Genomic DNA, 7,633 nt, shown 5'->3' with positions numbered 1-7,633 from the left:
CATTGTTCATGCATATGTAAGGCACAACTGACAGGGGTGTGCTGTGGCCTTTGTTTTGTATATATATGGCACAGTTGACAGGGGGGTGTGCTGTGGCCTTTGTTGTGATGTGTATATGTATGGCACAGTTGACAGGGGGTGTCCTATGGCCTTTGTTGTGTATATATATGGCACAGTTGACAAGGGGTGTGTTGTGGCCTTTGTTGTGATGTATATATGTATGGCCCAGTTGACAGGTGGTGTGCTATGGCCTTTGCTGTGATGTATATATATATGTCACAGTTGACAGGGGGTGTGCTGTGGCCTTTGTTGCGATGTGTATATATATGGCACAGTTGACAGGGGGTGACGCTGTGGCCTTTGTTGTGATATTTCTATGGATATATGTGTTTCTTTGATATAGCTATACTGATGCATTTATTTTGCCCATTCATTGACACGCCTCAAATGTTTTCCATGATTTTATGTATATATTGATTTCATGCCTTACATGCTTAGTACACTATTCGTACTGACCCCCTTTCTTCAGGGGCTGCGTTTCATGCCCGCAGGTACAGACTCTCAGCTTGGTTACCCTCCGGCTTAGGATTTCTGCCTAGCTGTTCGGAGAGCTCCATTGTCCCGGAGCTTGAGCTATTTTGGTACAGATCTTCTTATACAGACTTTGTCGTACTCCTAGAGGTCTGTAGACATGTGTGGGTTATGTATATGGTTTGGTCAGCTATACAGATGTAGTTCGTTTTGGATATTCCCGTGTATATTGGCAGCCTTGTCGGCTTGTGTATTTTGTTATGTTTGGTTAACTGTGACTCTTCAGGAGACAGGTTTATTCTGATATATGGCATTATGAGTCTACAACATATTTTCCATATTTCCACATTGTCCTTAGTATCAGTCTGATTGTATTTAACAGGTTCCTGTACGAGTGTCCAATTCCGACACTAGTCATGGCCCATCGGTTTAGGTCGTGACAAAAGTGATATCAGAGCAGTTCATCCTCGGAGTGTCTATAGACCATGTCTAGTATAGTCTTATTTATCGGTGTGTTGTGCACCACATCTATAAACAGGAAGCTACAGGACGTTTAGGATGTCATCTTTCTTTCTGATCTTAGATCGTGCAGTAGAGCCAATGATAGGAAAGCTCGTTCTTGGTACGATTTTTGTTAAATTCAAGGATTGTATTGGAGAAGAGGACAAGTTCAGTTAATAGGAACGTAAGTGAGGCTCCGAAGGGGGACATGAGACCCGTATCGCCCGTCGACTCAGGATCAAAGATGTCAAGAGGTATAAGAAAGGGCATCAGTTATTCCATTAAGGCAGACCCATTGGAGGATGTGGCTCTAGTAGGAGGAGACCCGACTGAGAAATCAAATGACAAAGACCCGTTTAAGGGTCACGAGACTCTTATGGATGAAGACGTAATTGAGGAAGTACAAAGTTGGCACATCTAGATTTTCCTTATGTTTCAGCATTATGTTAGGCCAGACTAGTAGATGGTGGGAAGACAAGGATGAAGAGCACACTTCACTCTATAGCCTACCAGATCAGGCTAAGGACCGATCGACTACAGGTATACGTGTTATTATTGGAACTTCCTATGTGCGTATGTATTTACTTCAGGGTAATACTGAATAGTGATGAGCGGAAATCCTAAAGGGGATCAGTGACTTAAGTATTTGGAAGTAACTGCGATCAAGATGCCTTCGCTACCATTGGGAATCTTGAAAGCTAGGATGAAAAGTAGTCATACATGTAGATTGAAGGTGATTATTGAGGATTTCAAAGGCCAAAATAGCATTTGCTTAGTCGGACGAGTAAGAGATCCTTTCTATTTCTGAGGGAGATGCATTACGAGAATGTTTCGGAATCTGTTAAAACTTCAACTTGCTTTAAGTTATGTGAGGAAGGTCACTCAGTAAGGTGTATGCGATTATACCAGCACTAACGCACCGGATCCCATTAGCACTCCAAGGTTAAGCGTGCTGGGGCTAGAGAAATACTAGGATGGGTGACCCCCTAGGAAGTATATTAAGAGTCCTACAAATTCAGACATAAGAGACAGATGAGAAGCTAGAGTAGCCTAAGGGAAATTGGAGTATGCGGAGTGGTTAGAAACCATAAAAGGTCGCGAAGGATGAGGCGGACTAGACCATGTCACGACCCAAACCCCGTGGGCCGCGACTGGTACCCTAACTGGGTACCCATACGTACCTACCCGATCGAATTCGAATCAAACAGATTTTTTTTTTTTTTAAAACAGAAGTTACAGAAGTAGGCCGATACAACTACGGCACGCGCGCAAACATATATATATCTGGACATACAGAAACATACAGATAAGTCGATAAGGCTAACATACAGACGAAACCCGTAACCCACACATCTATCTACAGGCCTCTACAGACATACAGAATCATATGATGGGACAGGGCCCCGCCGTACCCAGAATATCCATACATACAGAGTATACAGAAGACAGAAGATATATATACCAAAAGTATACGCTCCGGATCAAAGGATCTCTTCAAACAGCAGAATTAGAACCCTACGCTGGCGGCGTATCACCTGGTGCGTCGGTACCTGCGGGCATGTAGCGCAGCCCCCGAAGAACGGGGGTCAGTACGAAAAATGTACTGAGTATGTAAAGCAGAACATAACAGATATAAACATAGTCCGAACTGGAGTCACAGAAATATAACGAACAGAACCATAAATCAGACTGATGGACAGAGTCATGATCCAGACAGACATACAGAACCGAGTCCCATACAAATAAACAGAATTATGGTTCGGACAGACAAACGAAATCATAATACGGACAGACGAGCAGAATCAGAATCCATACGGACATACAGAATCAGAATCCATACGGACATACAGACGTAGTCGTCTTTCAGACGGACAGACAGAAGTATGTCGGACAGAATTATGCATGCAGAGTAGTACAGAATCATACCGAATCATACAGAGGCATGTGCTTATATAAATATAGATAGCACACGCATACATTCATACAGATCCCGGCCCTGTCTGGGGGCACGGTAACAGAACCCGGCCCTCTTAGTACGGGACGCGGTGGACAGACAGAATCAGATCAGATCATATGCCATCCTGGCCGCCATCCCCATACACAGATCATAATATCATACAGACATACAGATCCCGGCCCGTACGCCGAGGGACGCGGTGAACAATGCAGAGAAATATGCACGATAACAGAACCTGGCCCGGGTCGCAGTGAAAGAATGCATTGGGACAGACACGAACCGATAAATGAGAAACTACTTACATACAGACTCAACATACAGACTCAATCAAACTGAAGGGTGCCAAACGGCGAGCCCAAATCAGAATATCCAGATAGTATGCATAGTACGCGCCTATGTCCTAGTTGGGAAGGCACGACAGATTATCATCGGAATCGGATTCTCAGATGTTCAAAAATCATTTGTATAAATTACACAAAAATAGCCATATTATACACAAAATAATAGTCCAGAAGTTTTTTAGAGAAAATCGGACCAAAACGGAAGTATTTAAAATTTTACAGAAGATATCGGGCCTTGTGGGCCCGCCTCGGACCAACTCGAGGCTACATAGGTAAATTATTGCTAATAGACCTTATGAGGTCATCCATAGTCGTTTGGAAGTGTTCCGACTCCGTTTAGGGAAGTTTTGTACAAAAATTCACTTTAAAGGCAATTTGTAAGAAAATAGCTTCAATTGAATTGAAGGAATTGGAGCGGTTTTCCGTCTCGAATTCCGGGGAACGGAGTCGTACTTAAGGCTCGCGGCCGAGCCTATCACATCCAGAACATGCCTAGGAACAAAGGGAAATGCTTCACATACCTCGATGGCGCCTTATGCTCGCTTGGCGTCAATCCAAATTTCGTCCAAATTCTGGAAATGGTCAAGTTTACCATTTGTTAGTTTCATTCTTTCCATATTCCAATTTTACACATACTTGCCTACCGAAATTTCGGCAGCATTTCCTCTGTATATACGACATCCCCGAGACTTAGCTCGGCTCAATTCATCAACACAACAACCCATGAATGACATCAAAACATCAATGGACATTAAACATGCACTAAAGCATCATTAGCCATCTTTCGACATAACGAAACATTTTTTCGTTTCAAACTTGCATTTCCAAACCAAACTTATTATTTTCATATTCATTATCCATCAAAGTCATTACGACATACATCGGAGGCATCCATACCATTTTCACATAATATTCATAAGATACACAACATTCAAACTTTCCATTAAGTCACTACTTTTCCAATCTTTTCCTAACTTTCAACATACAAGTTCATTATACATTTCCATCCTCCAAATTCATCAACAATAATCATAATTTGCCTCTTGACACATTCATTTCCATTTTTACATAATTCATAACAAGGTTGCATACTTTCCTGCAACAACTTGATAACCATTTTTCCAAAACAATAAAGATTGTTATCTTTCCATTCACTTCACCATAACATACTTAACATACAAACAAGATCAAATTCATACTCCATCAACACATAACAATACCACACGGCCACCTCCTACATTCTTCAATTTTCACTAATTCATTCCACTTCCATTTCTAATAAAATTTCCACCATACTACGACTAAATTACAACATGAATTCAAATCATCCAAATCATGCAATATACATATATATATTCGGCCAACACACACTTAGTTCCAACACACAAAATTTCCATGTTTTTCATTCATTCACACATACTACATCATACATATACCATTTATAACATAACAAGAGCATGAAATCCTCACCTTTCTTCAAGTTCTTCACTTGGAGGATAAGATTCTTTTCTTGCTACAATACTTATATCAACTTGTAGAGGGCTTTGCACTTGGTAATAATTTCACAAGAGATGAACTTTTAAACCAAAGAATTGGCTCCAAAAAAAATTTCTTTCTTTTCTTTCTTTTTCTCCCTTCCACCCGAATTCTCTTCTTTCTTTTCCTTTGTTCTTGCTTTTTGTGTTTCTTGAAGGTTCTTGATAATTATCCAACTATATAATACCACATAATTAAATTGTGGACTTGGGCTATTTTTTTCACACCATGGCCGGTTGGGCCTTCCATTATTGGGCCTTGCTTTATTATTTTTTTTGAGCCCAAAATTGATGGCTTAATCTTGTAATTCACTAAGCAAGTTTCCAAAATTCCAATTTTGCCCTTGGCCTCTTTTCGTAATTTCACACCAATACATTCATAGCCGACACATTCATACCAAGTAAGGTCCAAATATGGCCTTATTCATTTCAAGTCAAGTTATCTCGAATTTTTTGAATATGCAAAAATGCCGGATGTAACAGACCAGCAAAGAGAAAAAAAAAAGTGTATCACAGCTCTAGAATTAGCATGAGTTCGAATAGTATTGGGAAGTACTTTGTAAGCGAGGCGTTAGTAAACATATATATATATATATATATATATATATATATATATATATATATATATATGTGTGTGTGTGTGTGTGTGTGTGTGTGTGTGTGTGTGTGTGTGTGTGTGTGCGTGTGTGTATGACATCCTATATGTGGCTGCGCCAATCGGTATATGTGTCCCAGCAACCGACGTTGCGGTATACTGAAGGCATCAATCGAACAGGGTAGTGAAGTTCAAGTGATAGATGTTACAAGGTAAGTTGATGATATTGTCACCATAGGCTAGAGTTGGAAAGTCCTAATGCAACAACATCAGGGAAGGAAGAAATTGAATATATAGAAAGTAAAGAGATTAGAATGCCTTCAGAAAAAAAAAGTGTAAGAAACGAGGGTAAGTGAAGCTTCCAAGAGGGACGATGGGTAAGGCAAGGGACTATTTCGATAAAATTCGAAGGTAGGCATGCGAAAGGGATAAAGTATGGTAGTGTGAAATAAAAGATGAATGTGTGGGGTCAGAACATATATTTCGATCAGTGGGACTAAAGGATGGTAATCACAAATAAGGATGTGAAGTAAGAGAGAGAATGATCAGGCCTTGCAACGATACTAAGATATTTCCAGCTCTCGTGAGGTTTCTAGAGGGATAAATGTGTAGTCATACTGATACGGTTGCCTCGGAAACAGAGAAGCTTTCCTAAAAAATGATTTAAGAATAGAACGAATTTGCACGTTTAAAGGAATATTTTTCGAACGTTAGGGTCAGTACTATAAAATAACAAGTGGAGAAGGGTGCTTGGGGAGGAACGAACTCAAGGAAGGTTTGAGGATGAAAGCAAAAAAGGTACACTAATGGGCTGGTCAAAAGAAGAAGAAAGGAAGAAAAGAAAAATTGAGCAATCACCAAGGACAAGCGAGAGGTTAATGAACTAACAAAGCTAACCGGGAGGTAGTACATCAATGAAATGGGATGAGGATAAGGAATACCGAGGTTTAATTATAAAGGAAATAGAATGATGCATGGGAAATATTCATGAGTATGGACTAGCCTTGGCGGCAGGAAAGAGAAGAAAGAAGAGGGTATAATTGCAAGGAATTCATGACACGAACAGGAAGTGGCAGAACACTGGACGAACTACAACGCATAGGTGGGACGCAAATAAGTAGTCAAGGAAAATTTCGGATAAGTGAGCCAAGAGAATGAAAAGATTGATAGTGGAAGGGAAAGAGTGTTGCATATTAACCCTCAATGATATATTGTAGACGTAGAGTGAAACCGGAAACTCAGAGTAAGAAGAATTTCAGTGATAATAGTTGTGGAGGAAGACGAGGGATAAAAAGAGCAAAGTGTGACCAAACGTTCCGTAAAATGTTTTGATGGATTCCAATGTTTCCATTAACCCGTTGATTCGGGAAATGTTCAGTCATAAAAGGTAGAAGTAGAAAGGCCTTAAAAATGGCAGCGAGAATGGATCTGTAATGCATAAGCGCTTCATTGAAATGCAAAGCCCTCGATTAGCAGAAAGGAAAATAAGTCAAGCTATACGATGAGAGAATTCTGGTATTATAAGAGACCAAAAGAGTCGAAGGATCATTAGGCTAGGCCGATGACTACTGATACTCGGGAGTTACTAGTGTATAAGAATACCCTTAAAAAAGGGGGAAGGGCAGATCTAGTCCTGAAACGAGGTATGGCATTGTCAAAAGTCCAAGGAAAGAAAGAGGTTAGGTTAAGGAGGCCAAAATTCAGGACGTAGTGGCATACCAAGAATGCATTAGCAGGCAGCAGGAACAAATTAAAGATAAGCATAGCACAAAGCAGGTATGAAAAGGAATTAAAATGGATCAAGAGAATACTTCATGCGGACGTGAGATATGATATTTCTAGACTAGGGAAATTTGTGCTGCACCTAAATAGGCAGCGGCATATCCTAAAGAGTAATAAAGAGAGTAAGAAAGCTCTGCAAGCTAACTACAAAGAGAATGATGAAATGGATGATGAGTACAAAGGACACTTTGGGTTACAACGGAATAAAATCTTGATATTAAAGGAAAAATATAAGAATCTTAACAAAGGGAGTAACGATAAGCGGTGTGGCGATCTCGAAAGAGAGGAAGAACGATGTGGGTGAGAATAGAAAGGCAGCAGCATCACTAGAAATTAGAAAGTATATCACGGGTCACTAACCATACTGAGCATAAGGGTATGTATTATAGAA

At 40.3% G+C, this 7,633-nt stretch overlaps 1 pseudogene; it reads left to right on the top strand.

The window, feature by feature from the left end:
• The first annotated feature begins 1,924 nt into the window (after positions 1-1,924).
• On the top strand, positions 1,925-2,044 carry LOC132625253 (5S ribosomal RNA; annotated as a pseudogene).
• The last annotated feature ends 5,589 nt before the right edge of the window (positions 2,045-7,633 follow it).

The sequence above is a fragment of the Lycium barbarum genome, chromosome 12 (genome assembly GCF_019175385.1).
Source record: "Lycium barbarum isolate Lr01 chromosome 12, ASM1917538v2, whole genome shotgun sequence".
NCBI classification, from domain to species: Eukaryota; Viridiplantae; Streptophyta; class Magnoliopsida; order Solanales; family Solanaceae; genus Lycium; species Lycium barbarum.
Note: the sequence above shows the minus strand (reverse complement) of the source record. Positions and strands in the feature narration are given on the sequence as shown.